Source organism: Plodia interpunctella, chromosome 4 (genome assembly GCF_027563975.2).
Source record: "Plodia interpunctella isolate USDA-ARS_2022_Savannah chromosome 4, ilPloInte3.2, whole genome shotgun sequence".
Taxonomy (NCBI): Eukaryota; Metazoa; Arthropoda; class Insecta; order Lepidoptera; family Pyralidae; genus Plodia; species Plodia interpunctella.
Window position 1 is genome coordinate 9,437,724 of NC_071297.1, and position 16,480 is coordinate 9,454,203.

Genomic DNA, 16,480 nt, shown 5'->3' on the forward strand with positions numbered 1-16,480 from the left:
CAGCTAACAATCTGTTTTGTAATAGATAATTGGAGTTTAGTGTTGATTGTATTGCGGACCGAGTGCTATTGACGGTTAATTTTGATTAATTTATTCAAAATTTACTTATCAAACTGGTATAAATATACAGCATTATGTACAGACTGGTAATTAACTTTTATATTTTATTAGTAACTTGTTGGTTGTTGACAAACCTTCTGGATGGATTGAAAGATAAATATAGTAGTAGGTGTATCAATATAAATAAATAAGTGTATATATAAACGTGTGGTTTGTCAAATTATATATTAATAGTTTACTTAAGTGACAAAGCCGAAGACCGGAGATACAGTAACGCGCATTTTTATTTGTTTTTACAATACTTAATCACGCGTATATAATATAGAGTACTTTTTATTCCGATATTCCCACGACAGCGAAGCTAGTCATTTACAAAATTGATATTACTATTAGTGCAGATTAATTATTTTAAAGTCAGATATGTAGTAAAACTAATTCTTGAAAAATTGTAACGAACCGCGGCCGCAGCGGTCGAAACGCTCGTGAGAACCACTCTTTAGTTCACTAGTGTGTTAGCGACTACTTGTACAAGATGTCGGTAATCCTAAAAGTTATGTCAGGTACCTAGACGTCTTTAAAATCTGATACCAGCTTTAGCAAACACACTCGATAGGAAAGAAAGGAATATATTAATAGAACTAATTATATTTTCTAAAGTCTCACTTCATTCCATACTCGTAACCAGTCACATCACATCCCGAATTAGATCAGCCGGGGTTAGCTTAGGTCAACGCAATTATCCCTAATTGGTCGAGAGGGGTATTAAGTTTTCTACCGTAATGCAACAATAGTCAGTGCTTGGTCTTATGTTAATGGTGTAGTGAGTGAGTTCATGTGCAAGTGTTTAGTAAGCAGGTGAGTGTTTCAAACTGTTTAATATAAAAAAATATTAATGAGACGAAAAATTTGTAGAATTTAAACATCTGTTTAATTTTAATCTTTACATAATAATAAATCTATAAGTGGGCCACTTACGTGGCATTTTTACGTACATACGAGATATTAAAGACAAATAATTATGTGTGTCTTTATGGGACTAATAGAAGCCAAAACATTTTTTTTAGAATTTTTGTCGGGACGCCAATTATATATTTCTTTTTATTTTGAAAATGTTGACAGTCTAATACGTGCTTTTGTCGCTCAGTAAAATAAAAGATGCGATTTAAAGCCGTTTTATTATTTATGCATTTATTAAAACATCATAATAGTGGCAAGTGACAGAGTTCAATGAAAGCAGTTAATATACCGTTCCATAAGTCAAGAGAGAAGAAGATTTAGCTACTTATTTGATTAATTTTGGATTAATATTCTATATTCATTCACGTGTTTACATAATTCGCTCGTAGAAATCGAATCAGGGGCTACATAGACTTATGATGATAGAAAAATACCATTAAACATGTAATCAGAGTGAAGGTAAATTTTTATAAAGTCAGCATTCATCAGTTTTCGTTTTCAAGTCGTTCGCCGCGAACGTAGACACAATATTTTTATTACAAAATTGTTAATATTTCAAAAATGGCTCCATCGATTTTATTGCCCCACGAATTTAAAATTGTATTGACAAATCCTACATACATTTGAAATTTCATCAAAGTCGGAGTCACAGTTCTAAAGTTATAGCGTTACAAACAACATACATACATACAAAAAATGTAATTTTGCCCCAAGTAGAATGTTAGATCTCGCTCGCTTCGCTCGCATTAATTTTCTTCTTCTTCTTCTTTGCGTGTCGATGGCAAATCAACGTTCTATTGGTTGCTAAATATATTGCCAGAACCGCGCCACTTCGATGGCTTGTTAATTCATTTTAAAATTTCGCGTTTTATTACAAAACGTAAACAATGTAGGTTTTAAATGGAAACACATATTTTTATATCTCTAATATCACGTCTATCGTAACGAAACGTATGAAAAGGAATGTGCGCGTTTGATACTTTATCATTTTTGTTTAGCAATTTCAATATAGATACCTTAATAATTAATTAAAGACGCGAAATAAAATCATCATGTAATTTAAGAGCGAGGTTCTTGTCGGTGGAGTTCCTTCCATTGTTCTTTCTCCAAAGCCATCTCCTTCACGTCTTGATACGACTAATTAGTTAAAGTAGCGAATGATTACGAAATGTACTTATCGATCAATCAATCAACATATATAAAACTCTTGCGTTACTGAGTGACTGAAAAGTAGAAAGTAGAAAAGTTGAAATTTGGTGTGTAGGTTTAGGAACCTACACACCAAATTTTAACTTTTCTATTTATATACAGCATAGGTGGTGCACCAAGATAAGGATTTTCTGAAATTCCCACGGGAAACGGATTGTTACTCTCATACGAAGTTGTGGGCAAAAGCTAGTTAACTATATTACGTAATACTTATACTACCTATCTACGTATTGTAAGCTCTTACTTTTCCTATTTCGCCATTATATTTGCTTGTTGTCATAAAATTTTGTGCACATGCGATATCTAGACATTTATAAATCTATGAGAAGAAAATTACAAAGTTCGGTCACATCAATCAGAGTTTAGTAATCGCCCAAATTAATTTCTTTAATGTTTTGAGGTTCTTTGTCTCTTTCTCACAAAAGTATAGAAATCAATTCCTTAATGTTTCACGGTGAGAAGTTTGAAGGAAACGTAATTTGTTAAGAAAATTTACCTTATAGATCGTGATGGCGAAACTTTAAGCATATATCTGAATACAAATATGTTATATTGCTAACATAATAAAAAGTCTTGTAGTACTAATGGAACTGTAGATTAAATTTATTAAGATAAGGACGGATTTTACCTTTCTCATCTAAAACATTTGACATCAACAAGAGATGTCGAGAGCCTGAGCAAAAAAGATTCGAAGATGGAGATTTTATTTTATGCTCAAGAGAATAAAGTCTAATTTTAGATGGCTTCCATCCAATCCTAAAGTTAAACTGAAGTGTGAGAAGTAAATAAATAATTAAGTATATTATAATTTTTTATTACTGCATCGTTTCCTAATATATTACTGTTATAAATTATTTTATTAAATAGAAAATTAAGGGTTTCCACTTGAATATCCTTATATCAATGTAGAGTATGCATACGTACTATCATATTGTAGGTACTACAGAATATATGTGATATACCTACTATAAAAATGTAACTACCTATAAAATTAAAATTTTCAGACAAAAAGTTTGGATTCCATAAACACGTTTCGGCGTTTTGTGTTGTTTTCTTTCTAATTAATAATTTTATACGTAAAAAGAAAATTTGAATGTAAACGGAATTATTAAAAGGTTTCTTGTGTATCAAATTTTTCCTTTTCCTCAATAAATTAAGCAAAAAAGGTAAACGTAGAACTGTACGTTTGGCTACAAAAACATTTGCATAAAAAATTAGTAATCATTAGGATATTTCCTCGTGGAGCAATATCAGTTAAATTTTGAATTAAGTACGGTGTTTACCCATTCTCTTATTTATTTTTATTAAAATTTAGCTCAATTGCTTATTTTGATTAAAAGTTATTCCTTTTCAACGATATTACTCAGAGGAATTTCATGTAAAAAATACATGCAAAGAAATTACAAATGTTATTATGATCTAGCTGCGCCCCGGGACTTCGCTCCCGTGGGAAATTCAGAACAAAAAGTGCCCTATGTTATTCCAGGTTATATTCTACCCGTGTATTAGGGTTATTCAGGTTTCTTCTAAACAATCAGTCCAGTAAATTTGGCGTGAGAGAGTAACAAACATACACACATACATCCTCACGAACCTTCGCATTTATTATAAGTATTATATAAATGTGTACAACTTTCCTTGCCTGCCATATAAAGTATAATATTTCTAAAAAGGTATATTACTCAGAAAAAAAAAGGGAAAATATTCAAGTAGAAAGTAGTTGTTGAACAAGGCAGGGCATAATAACGTTTGTCTCTTGAAGGATGCAATGAGTTGCACAAAGTAAGTTAACCCAATTTCAAAAAGCATGTTTGTAGAAGTCAAACGAACTACAACTTACGGTGGCCGGAGTCGTAACTAGTAATCTAGCTCGGGAACTTTTGTAAGAAATGTCACAAACTTCGAGCCAGCTGAAAGTTATAAAAATGTTGGAATTTTCTAGATTTCAAAAATTATTGAGAATACCCAGTTGGTTACGAGTACTTTGAGTTTTTGAATGGAATATTAAAGAATATTGAGGTGCGGCTGTCAATTTTGACTTTAACTTTAAGCAGATAAACACGAAGTAAACAGCTTATAGTCAACGTCAAAGTTGATTGATGCAACTCACCCTAAATGTTTAATTACTCGATTGCGAATAATCGAGATTGTGTCTCGATTATTCAGAAAAAGGCCAGTAGGCAAAAACTAAATTCGTATGTAATTCATATTATAATATAATAATTAGCTGTAGTGCCCACAGTACAGCCCAAGATTCTTTACCAAATTTCATCAAAATCAGCCCAGCGGTTTAGCTGTAAAAGTTTGACAGACAAACAGCAAGAAAGATAGAGTTTCGCATCTCATCGTAAGGAAATTAAATATCATAATAAAACTTAAACAACACAAATGTGATGTTTAAATTTGTAATTTGCGATTGAGATTTGGAAGGAAAAATTAAATATAAAAAATTTCAAACATTGCTTCTCGCTTTTCACTCATAGTTAACACAAAATATATATTATACAGTATATTTGGCTCGGTTCTTATATACTCAGCGCCAGACGACTATACCACCAAGAATAACAGCGAAGCAAGGCCTCATTTATCACTACAAACCGCGAGTTGATCTAACAGTTTAATTTAAAATTACCGCTCCGCACAAGTACTTCGTTAAATTTTACTTAAAGAGCAATGTTTCGCCGAATGAGCCGATCCAACTTTATGCCACTGTAACACTGTAATCACCCTACGGTGCGAACATTGGAACTTTGTTGAATTTATTCTCCTTGTGTTAGTAGCTGCGCTGTTTGTTTGGTGGCTTCTATTTGTAGCTAACATTACAGGTATTACATACCTGACATTTGAAAGTGCATAAAAAACGACCCGACGACCGGACGTTACCACTATTCTCTCAGATAAATAAAGATTTACAGAATAAATTTATATTCTATTAAACTTTTAATCACATTCAGAGAATTTCATTATCAATGTGGTACATATTTACAATTTATTTCTACTTCAATAGGAGTTATAGACATAAATTATGCTTTCGACAACAATTTGCATCGACAAGAATCTTTATGAATTCAATGTTGTAATTTATGACGACGAAGAAGGAAGAACGAAGATGCGATGGATAAGAACTAAAGGAGTTACACAACAGACAGGAATGGATGGCGAAGTAAACAGTAGGCCTTTGTTCAGCAGTGGGACACCACAGACTAAATTAAAAAAATACTTTTGGTTATATAGCTCTCGCTTAAAATAATAAATCAAATATTTCTCTTCAAAATGGGAACTTAAGAAATGCCTAATTGCGAATCCAGATACGCCATTTAAAATTGCAGTCTTTTCACATCACGAGATCCAAATTCATTAGAGAATATTACCAGAAACGGCGCTCTTAGTTCGCAGCTAAAGGATACAAGTTGAAATTTAATTAAATTAAATTTTCATTTCCTCTAGAGCGCGCATTCACGGTTGCAAAAGGAATACATCTTTCGTAAACTTTCTTGAAAGAGAAAGGTATCTAATATATGTAAATTAGTGTAACTTTATTCCCCTGAAGCTATCAGACGACTTTGACCATTTGATAAGTTAGACAGGGGATAACTTAAACATTAGATTACTTTCTTAAATAAGAATTACCTTTTTTGTAACTAAGTTTAAAAAAAAATTGAAAGAGAAAATTTATCAATTATTTTAGATATTTTTCGCTATGTGCGTTTAGACATAAATTATTTAGATGACTAAAAAATAGAATTCATTCAACTTTCAGATTAGTAATAAAGAAATTTTTGTTTTTAGACGTCCTAGTAACTCCCGACGAAAAAAAAATGGATAGTTCTAATTTTCTTCTTCTTCTTCTTGCCGTGTATCATTGCTGTTTACTTCTACTGTCGAATATTCACTATCGGCAAAATTTTTTCTGAACTTGGCGGTTTCAACGTTGCTGGTTTTTTCCTTTCGGTGACAAATTACGCACTGTACGTACGTCGGCGTCTATCCGAGTTCACCGATAGAGTGCAGTGCAGCCGGCATAATCTATATATATATAAAACTCTTGCATTACTGAGTAACTGACTGACTGACAGACAGACAGACTGAAATTTGGTATGTAGGTTCCCTGGGGAGTATAAGTGAGCTCAAAGACAGGATTTTTGGAAATTCCACCCGAAGGGGGTTAAAGGGGTGAAAAACTTTTATATGAAAGTTCTACACCGTTGAAGTTAGTGACTAGAAAATTTGGATTTTAGTTGTTTACAACAAATTAATGAATATATGTTTCATATTTTTCTAAAAATTAACCCTCAACCCATTCAAAAGGGGTGTGAAATATTCCAAGGAACTTTTCACGCGGGCGAAGTCGCAAGCAAAAGCTAGTTAACTATAGAAAAAAGATACATTAAAATTTGTTGCTCTTTGTTTGGGCTTGGAAATATGCACCAGTCGTTGATATGAAATTTGGTACACAAGTAGAATATATCCTGGAATGACTCATAGAGCACTTTTTACCCCGAAATTCCCACGGGAGCGAAGCCCCGAGATGCTGGTAGTATTTTTATAAAAGAAGACCCAGCAGTGGGATAAATATACGTATGAAATTAAAAAAGTTTTTTTTTATTAGCTTATGGTGTCCCAAAGCTAGTTATCTACTTTGCCATCCATAAAAAAATAAAATAGAATAGATTTAAATTGTAAATTATTTTTGTGGTCTTTAGAACATAATCATTATTTCCTATACTAATTTATAATACACGTCAGTAACTGCATTAGTGTATTATGGCTAATAAAAATTAATTATTCGTAATTTGTCACCATACGGGTGCGGTGCCTTGGGGATGCCGTGACTCGGCGTTTTGGTGACATTCTATATTGCTTTGTTATGTCATTAAGTATAAACTTTCAAAATGTTTTTCACAATCATTTCACTTAATGACAATCATGATAAAAATGGCGACATACCTAGGTACTATAATATTTTTGGTAATGTTATTAGAAACTTTTCAAATATAATTTTCACTGTCATTCGATCAATTGATTTGTTAATTTTTTTTTTTTTCTCAGTCCAAAAAGTTCTATTGAGCAACATTCGAATTTTACCTCCTCTATATACGCAATTTAGTGTGAATAGTCTAACAATACCCTTATTCCATTGATAGATAGTTTTTTTTCTGACTGGCTGCAACTGATTCAAGCCGATTTAAATTATGACAACCAAATGACACATCTAGATGTGTTACTTATACATAATCTGTGGCAATGGGCCAGTATGTAGCTATGGCATTATATCAATACACAGTTCGGTGTGTAAAATTATTGATTTCACATTAGGCATTGTGAATATTGAATTATTCTACGTACAAGAGTTTACCTACGGCTGGTATATTCCGTTACTGTATATATGAATGCGAAATTTATTGAAATGTGAGGAATGATTGTAACGTCTTTATGCAAGTTAGTCGTACAAAATCCTCAACTATCGAATTCTGCGTTTCGGGGCGTCACAGACAAGAATGAAACGTTAGCACGATCAGGTAAAAAAGACTTTGCAGTAGTTTCTCGATCTCGTAAAATCGTAAAAACTACTGGGTTTTGATGAAATGTTGTCTACAGTTTGTATGTAATTTAGTGTTGTAGGTATTTTATGTGAATAAATTATTCTAGCACATATATTTTTATCCCAAAATATGTGTATTCACAAAATATGTGTAATCTGTCATACTATTTATTTAAGAGGTTGAATGGTAAAGAAATAATTGTATACTTATATATTTCTATAATTTTGCGCAATAAATCTATATATAAAATATTTAGCATATTCTCTCCAAAAGCTTCAATTTTAAATGATTCTGTGATTCGTTGTTAACTTTAAATTTGATTAATTAAATAATTATGTGACTTATTCTCATGTGAATTACGGAACGGAACGTACGCAATTAGGTAATTAAATATTTGGTTTATTAATGACGAGATTGTATGAAGATACTCAATTTTAACCAGGTACTTGTTTAAACATACTTATGATAATTTGAGTTTGTTTGTTGTATAAAATATGACAGAAAAAGTTTTGACGCGAGAAGCGCTGTCTACATGACAGCTAGGTATATAATGATTCGGAAATAAAATGATATGCTAGTACATTTTTTTTAGAACTATAGTTTATGCTTTTATAATAATGTAGAACGAGTGCACCAGTCACTTTGACGTGACTTTAACGTGCACGCCAACGACGTTAAGACAAAACGGCGTCAAAGTTGATTGGTGCTACTGGCTGCGACCCAGCCAGCTTTTAGTTGTATCTAATGTTGAAACCGATGTGGGATATTTCGATGCACGGTAAAACTCAGAAAAGATTATATTTATATTGTATAAAAAATAATATCTTGTAATATTCGTATTGTGCGTGTGAATAAATAAATATTATTTAAATGTCCGATTTATTAATCCAGGAAAGTATACTTTTGCTTCATATAAAGTTACAGATATTTTATTTTCATATTATTGAGTTTCAGCTAAATAGAATTAAAAGTGAGCGTCGTGTCGTATCAAGAATGAAGCAATTAGCTATAGAGAGAGCCTCGCTCTTAAATTACATAATAATGGTGATAAGCTAGCTTCCTAGTTTTTAATCATTTCGATTATATAAATTATCATACAGATTCAGATTCTGTTTTATCATACAGATTATATAAATTATTTTTGTCCCGTTGTTAAACAACACATCCAGTCCTTCGATGACAGGAATGCGACTCGATTCATTAATTTTGTCTCTTTTTTAATTTTTTTTTATTTAACATTCACAAAACTGACATGACACAGTAATTAGCATAATAGTATAGCTTAGAACGAAGTGCCTACTAATTCCATGGCTTAAAATAAATACGTAAAAACGTTAATTTGTAGTTACGCGTTCTATTCCAGGATTCCGACAAAAAATTCTAAAATTAAATGCGATTCTTAATTCAAAAAGGTTCTCAAAGGCAGCCGCGACAGTAATTATACCCCAATGACACTCTCTAAAAAGTTTTAGCCCCGCAGTAACCCCGTTTGATGTCATTATCACTGACCTAATTGCATAACACTATTGACACAACCACGCACGGCCGAGCAGCCAGCCGGCGCCAAAGCGCATTAATATATAATACCCATTCTGAAGAAGCCATTGTTCTTTAGTGTATACAATTTCTTGTAAAATTTTTCTCAATTTTTATAGTCACTGCGGCTAAGTCCTCTTCGTTTATTATTAGGCACATCATCAATAAACATTTGTTCATTTGAAAACAGTACAGAAATTGAAGATTAAGTTAAAGGCAACGACGAACATATAGGGATCTCTTCCAGTCAACCGGTGAGCGAAAAAAATTATGCTTAAAACAGAGGGTAGCGGCGGCGGTGTAAACAGTTAAAAGACAGACACAATAACAGAAATAAATTAGAAATATTTAATATTTGCAAATAACATGATAACATATTATATAAATGTATATGAAACTGAATATAAAGCCCGACAGAACAGCTATTTATATCTGTTCTGACAGAAAGGAAGACAGAAATTGAAAATCAGGATACGGAAAAAGATTTCGTAATACGATTTTTAAAAGCGTCAACAGAAGTGAATAGCGTTTCAGAGAAGAGATGCTTTGACAGAAAAGGATTTAGAGGAAGAATGGGAAGAGTGAGCAGGTATGGAAAGAAGAAAATTATAATTAGGAGCGAAAACGGAATTCAGTGTCGCGAAAAGTAAAAAAATCACGAAGTTAATTACGATGCGAAGGATTAAAAAGAATACAAATACAAATAAAAGATATAGAAATACAAAGAGAACATATAGAATACCTACACAAAATTACGCCTGGCTCTAATAGTAAGCCAATTTAATTGATCCCGAAACTCAGTTGTTTGATCAAATTTGCGGTGGTCGAAAATATACATGCTGCAAACATTTTGTAAACCTTCTAATTTATTTAAAAGTTTTTGAGAAGGGTCTGAGTGTGTGACATCAGCGTAGTCAATATGTAATAGGAACTAGAAGTGAACGACACAACATTCTTTAGCAGTCTTCGTATTTAAGAGCCATAAAACTAGCTATTTACCCGCGGCTTCGCCCGTTTAAATTCTCTTGGGAACAGTTTTTTTTTGTTATTAAAATGGGATGGGGATAGTTGAAATATAATATCCATAGCGCATTTAAAATACGCACAGCGCCATCTAGTGTTTTTATTGCAAAGTTTATTTTATTAGCATTCAGCGCCATCTATTAATTAGCGCCACCTATAATAGAATACAGGTTTTTCGCAAATCCCACGGGAACAATAGCTTTTTCCGGAATGAAAGATACGCTATGTCCTTCTCCATATTCTTCATTATTATGTGAAATTTCAAGATGGTTGAGTAGATAACCCGTGAAGAGGTAGGTAACAAATAAACTTACTTTCGCATTTATAATATTAGTTGGGATATAATCTCTTACCTATATAGGTGTAAGTGCTGTGCCACTCAGTAAGCAAGTAGCACAAGACACTCAGCAAGCAGCACAAGACACTCAGCAAGCAGCACAAGACACTCAGCAAGCAGCACAAGACACTCAGCAAGCAGCACAAGACACTCAGCAAGCAGCACAAGACACTCAGCAAGCAGCACAAGACACTCAGCAAGCAGCACAAGACACTCAGCAAGCAGCACAAGACACTCAGCAAGCAGCACAAGACACTCAGCAAGCAGCACAAGACACTCAGCAAGCAGCACAAGACACTCAGCAAGCAGCACAAGACACTCAGCAAACAGACTTTTGTTTCACTCGTCCCTTTGCTAATATTAAACACGATCACAGCTTTACAAATGTGCACAACATTTAAAGTAAAGCATGCTGTGTATTATTTCAAATCTACAAATTTCTTTCCGAGTACATTATATGTTAAATTTCTTAATTTGTGTTCTTTATAAACATAATTTACACTCAGACTCCTAAATTTATTTTTACACTTCTTGTTTGACGGTATATTGGCACGCAATTTGATACATATTCTCTCTGATGGTATCAAGCCGGTTCTAATCCAAATAACTGTATTTGGATAAAATCTTTATGTTTTTGGATAAAATATTTGATTTAATATATTTCACTCTAATACTCACTGGAGTATTAGAGTGAAATATATTAAATCAAATCATTAATGAAATATTACATACATATCACATATCTGTTCCAATTTTACATTGAAATTTTACATAATACTAACGCCCTGATATGAAAAAAAAACAACAAACAATAACAATCGAGTAGCAACAAAACCTTATTAACTTCTCCTTCTGTTAGAAACAGATCAGAGGAAAGCAAACAGAAGCATCGTGATAACCATTTTAAATAAAGATTAAATAGTTTTATAGTGATCTCTCTCTCTCTCTCTAATCTAGTTTCTTCCTCAGGCATTAATCGTCTGAGCCCACAGATCTTTCTCTCTAGCCTACTTATTTGCATTTTATTCACTTTCCTTATCCCTAATTGCATTTCCCTAATAGGCTTATGGAATCTATTACTAACACAAGGGACATGTTTTAATTGAATTACAATCTTGGCTCCTTGCCTAGCTCCAAGAGTAACTTAATTTACATCTTATTCAATAGTAAGTAGATTTACTATTTGGCTTTCAGTTATCTCCGCTTATCATTAAAGTAAAATCTATTAGACACCCTGAGCTAGATTTTTACAAACCTATTTGTACTTAACCGGTTTAATTCACGTCTGTTTCGCTACTACGTTACCCATGTTATCAAATTTGTGCAACCAATCCAAACAAATACAGATTTTAGTAACATATAATATTGCTTTTTAAACCTCGACGTAAAAAGAGGGGTGTTATAAGTTTAACGTGTCCGTCTGAATCAATTTTCATTTAGTTTTTTTTCTGTGTCATAGATAATTTTATCCCGAATGTTATTCATAAGAACCGGATCAGCCGTTCAAAAGTTGTAGCGAAATTAATATTGAAAGTCGAAGTTTTTTTAATTTGTCTAACAAATAAACTTGTAACCCTTCCATCATGGATATAATAAAAACAATTGAATAACAATAGGATCGCGTCAGATCGAGCCGCGGGGGAATCGATAGTTTAATAATAAATAAAGTATGTAAAGTTTACGACATTTCATGATGACGGTGTGTCGAATAAACACAAAAAAAAAAAAAAATGTTTTGCACTCTGGGAGTGGCGGCAGAAGTGAAAACTTGAATATTAACGTTGTGTACTTTTGACGTCTTACGAATTTTCGATCTGGGTTATATGTCCTGACGTGAGTTAAACATTTTTTAACCATTACAAAAAGTGCACAACGCCTCTAAACAAGTTTTCACTTCAAAAAAAGTTGCATTCATACGTAACAAATTCCTTCGGTTAACTGGGGCGATGGTCGCATCATGCATCATCGTTGTCAATTGAACTCTTGACTCTGCAGTCAGCTGGTAGCTATGCTCAGACTATGAATCATCCTGTTAATCTTAATTTCTTACTATTTATTTTTACCAATGAACTTTTTCCTGTCCTGACGTGTTGTATAGAGACAACAACAGCTACAGAAATGACATTAAAAAAATTGGAAGCTTTGAAAGATCAACGCTTGGTATAGGTATTGTTATTAGATTGCCAATCATAAAATGAGTTTTTTTTACATACTATTTAACAGGCATGCGGCCCTGATGGCAAGTGGTTACCGGAGCCTGCAACACCAGAGGTATCACACGATCTGTTGATGAACTATACTGCCACCATATGCATAAAATACGCATCTGATATTATTTTTTTAGAGAATATTTTCGGATCAAGGGAAATAAGATGATTCCAAACACGTATATAACTTTGTTTCATTTATTAATATTATTTAAAGCAAATATTTAAAGGTTATGTATTGTTTATCATTTATTAATGAAACAAAACAATTAACCTAAACATGTTATAATTAACTATTGCATAGCAAAGAGTAAAAGCATCAACAAATAATTCGTAACATTCAGCGAAATTACTTGATTTCCAGTGGGACTTAATATTTATTCATAATAAGCAAATATTATATGACGCTCTGAGAAAATTGAATCGTCTGCCTGAGACAATTAATATTATGTTACGCTGAGCATCTTTACTTCATATTTTATACGCTTAATGTTACTATTAAATGAATTCAATTTCGGAAGTCATTAGCAGGGCTATTACTCAGCTAAGCGTGGGTTGCAACAGTCAACTTTGACATGAACTTAACTTGCGTAGATAAAAGCAAAGTACGCCATTTTGTCTAAACGTCATCTGCGCTCGGGTTAAAGTTAACGTCAAAGTAGACTGGTGCTCACCCTAAGGTAAAGGTGCTATCAAATGATTAATTCATTATTACTTGATCGTCAATAACTTTGCGTATACTTCTACAAATATTTTATTAAAGGAGACAGTAATGCGGGGGGAGAAAAGTTGATATATTAATTAACCGACGAGTAAGTTGCTAAAGCGAAAGAGTCACTTTGTTTCGCGCAAGCGCAATGGATGAGGGCAAAGTTACGCCCTTATGTAGTGCGAACGCAGGTCTCGTAGAGAGCGCACGGACTGCCGAAACGCGCACGGTTAACCTAAAAAATACACGACATTGAAAAGCGAATCGTAACGTTTACGCTAACCATGAATGGGTAATGTGGAACGCGACTTAGACTTTTAAGTGTGGTTGTGTGTATAATGTGTTTTGATATGAATGCGCAAAGTTTCGCTGAGTTTTTGGTGAGTTTTCAGAGTGGCATTTTTTCTGTTAAGTGTTTAATGTTGAGGCGAAATAAAAATGTGGTTACGATGAGCCAAATTGTCGATAAAATATTTATGACTATTTAGATTATTATTGCCTTTACGGCTTTGTTTATGTTGTCATTATACAAAACAAATTGTAGTATCGTAAATACAATCGTTAAGTAAATTTTAATTTAATTTGGTTTCAATGACTGTTAAAATAAATTAACTTAATATAATTTAGTAGTTAACTAGTATTATTTTTATTCTATAATAGATTTTTCAATTTATATTGAATATTTTCTTAAAACATTCGGAAAGAGTTTAACTTGACTAGTGAATGCTTGACTAGTGATATATAATTCATGAAAAGTTTACCATATAACACATCCTCTCAGTTATCCGTAGTATGTAAATGACTATGATACACATAGTCACACACATAGTATACAACATTATAAGGTATTCAGTTGTTTGTAATGAATATACCATATACCATACTGTATGTATTTATATACATACAGTATGGTATCAATTTAAAAAGAAAAACGAATGACACCGTTTAAATAATGTTACATTTTATCAAATATTTTAAATGGAATGTTTATTTTATTTAATCAAATTTTAGTTCTGAATTTTTCAAAACTATAAAACCGTTAACAAAAAATTCCAGCATTATTCCATCAAAATAATTTTGTAAAATAATTTTGCGTTGTATAAAAAAATCGATGTCTTAATTCTATTCAGAAAATTCCAATCTTTAGTATGCATAACTTGTAATTAAAATCCTCATAAAATCACATTTTATATTAATTTTAATTTATCATTAGAGAAAGTTTAAAAATAGAACGAACAACGGTGTCTTTGAAATAATTATGATAATTTTATGATCAATAAGTCTGATTTGTCTGTTATGAACGTCGTAATCTAGCTTTCTTCGAGTATTGCTAACATTGGTGTCAGATTTTATTCAAGTCGCGTAAAGGCAACTGAATTTTTCGACTACTTACCGATGTCTAGTGGCAATTATTTGCATACACACTAGTGAACGTAAACTGTAAACCAGTGAGCAGGTTTCCTCATGATGCAGGTTTCCTTAACAAGAAGCAAGTGGTAGTCTATGAAAACTTCTATACACAAGTTAAAATGGTGTATACAAACTCGCGTAACTCGATGGCATTCGAACCTGGGATCTTTCGTTCACAGGCTGACAGTATTAACCACTAGACCACCACCTATTCAAAGTCGGTAGAGAATTCAACAGATGCTATCGACCGCCCACGTTTCACCGTCCGAAGTATTGTTTCTATAAATTGTCTAACTTTTTCCGATCAAACATTCTTTAGCTTTTAATTAACGATTTCGATAACGAATCACGACGAAAAAGTGCGCAAATAAAACAGAAAAAGGGGGAAGAAAATAAAAATTATAAACGCAAGGAAAGTTTCGAATTCTTCCAAGTATTTAGCCGTATTTCAAAGTTGGACGACATTTTCCCAGCCATGGTGGCCAAACCTAACTTAGCCAATAGGCAAAGTTAGCATTGGTATTTTTTCTGAAATCTCGTTTCAAAAACTTGTCTTTACGTCGCATGTACCGTCAACTCTGACGAGATCATCACAAACCTTAGTAAGGTCGTCTGCATGTGTACTCTTACTCCCATCTATTTCTGGTTTCTGCTGCCAAACAGCATTGCTTGCAATGTTATGTTCCGGGTTGAAGGATACGAGAGGCAGGGTCATTACAGGGTACTGCGAAAATAGACTTTAGGCCATAAAGTAGACAACGCGCGTGTGACATCCCTGCAGTAGCAAGAGTTTATAGGCTGGGTGACCACTTACCGTCCATTGGGCAGCATGCCTGTTTACCTGCTGTATAATATAAAAAATATATATCTCATGTCGAAACTAAGGGTGGGTTACACCGTCAACTTTGACATTAACTTGAATGTGCGCAGAATACGTTATTTTGCTTAAACGTCAGCGGCGCGCAGATTAAAATTCTACCTATACCTATTCTACCTATGACCTTATGGACACGCGCCGCGTTAACTCGCACATTTCGATATATAGCTGTATGTTTGTTGAGTCGACGAGACGCCCGACGCGCCGCTTGACGCTCCGCATGTTCAAATAACATTAGTTCGACGAACGTGTACTGAAATGTAAATATTTGAAGTGCAACTATTTCTAGTGTGAAATTCGTGGAATTGTGACGGAAGTAGTAATATGTTGCAAGCTAAAAGAAAAATTATCCTGTATTGTGAGACTGCAGGTTATCTAAAAATTCAAATGTTTTATACCAGGTCGTGCGCATCTCCATACGTTTTGTAAATAGCGTTTACATTACGATTCAACTCGTAGAAATCATATTTTTAGGCACCCGATGTTCTTTTTTTTCAAATTATCAGTTCTAAGACGATTATTCTCATTTCCCTCTAAAAACCGCGCCAAACGACCCTTGACAAAAGAGTAAGAGCCTTGCTTAGAAGATTTAAAAAGCAACCACGTTAACCT

General features: G+C 33.1%; 1 protein-coding gene across 4 annotated transcripts in view; it reads left to right on the forward strand.

Annotated features, from left to right (window-relative positions):
- The first annotated feature begins 854 nt into the window (after positions 1-854).
- LOC128669198 (hemicentin-1-like) overlaps positions 855-16,480 on the forward strand; it is a 162,715-nt gene continuing 147,089 nt past the window's right edge. For 2 of the 4 annotated variants that reach the window (XM_053743820.2, XM_053743821.2), the window contains exon 1: positions 855-915. The gene's annotated coding sequence lies outside the window, so the exon portion shown is untranslated. Of the gene's footprint in view, positions 916-13,759; positions 13,962-16,480 lie in introns of those variants that run through there. The other 2 variants (XM_053743819.2, XM_064435922.1) reach the window with 2 other exon arrangements.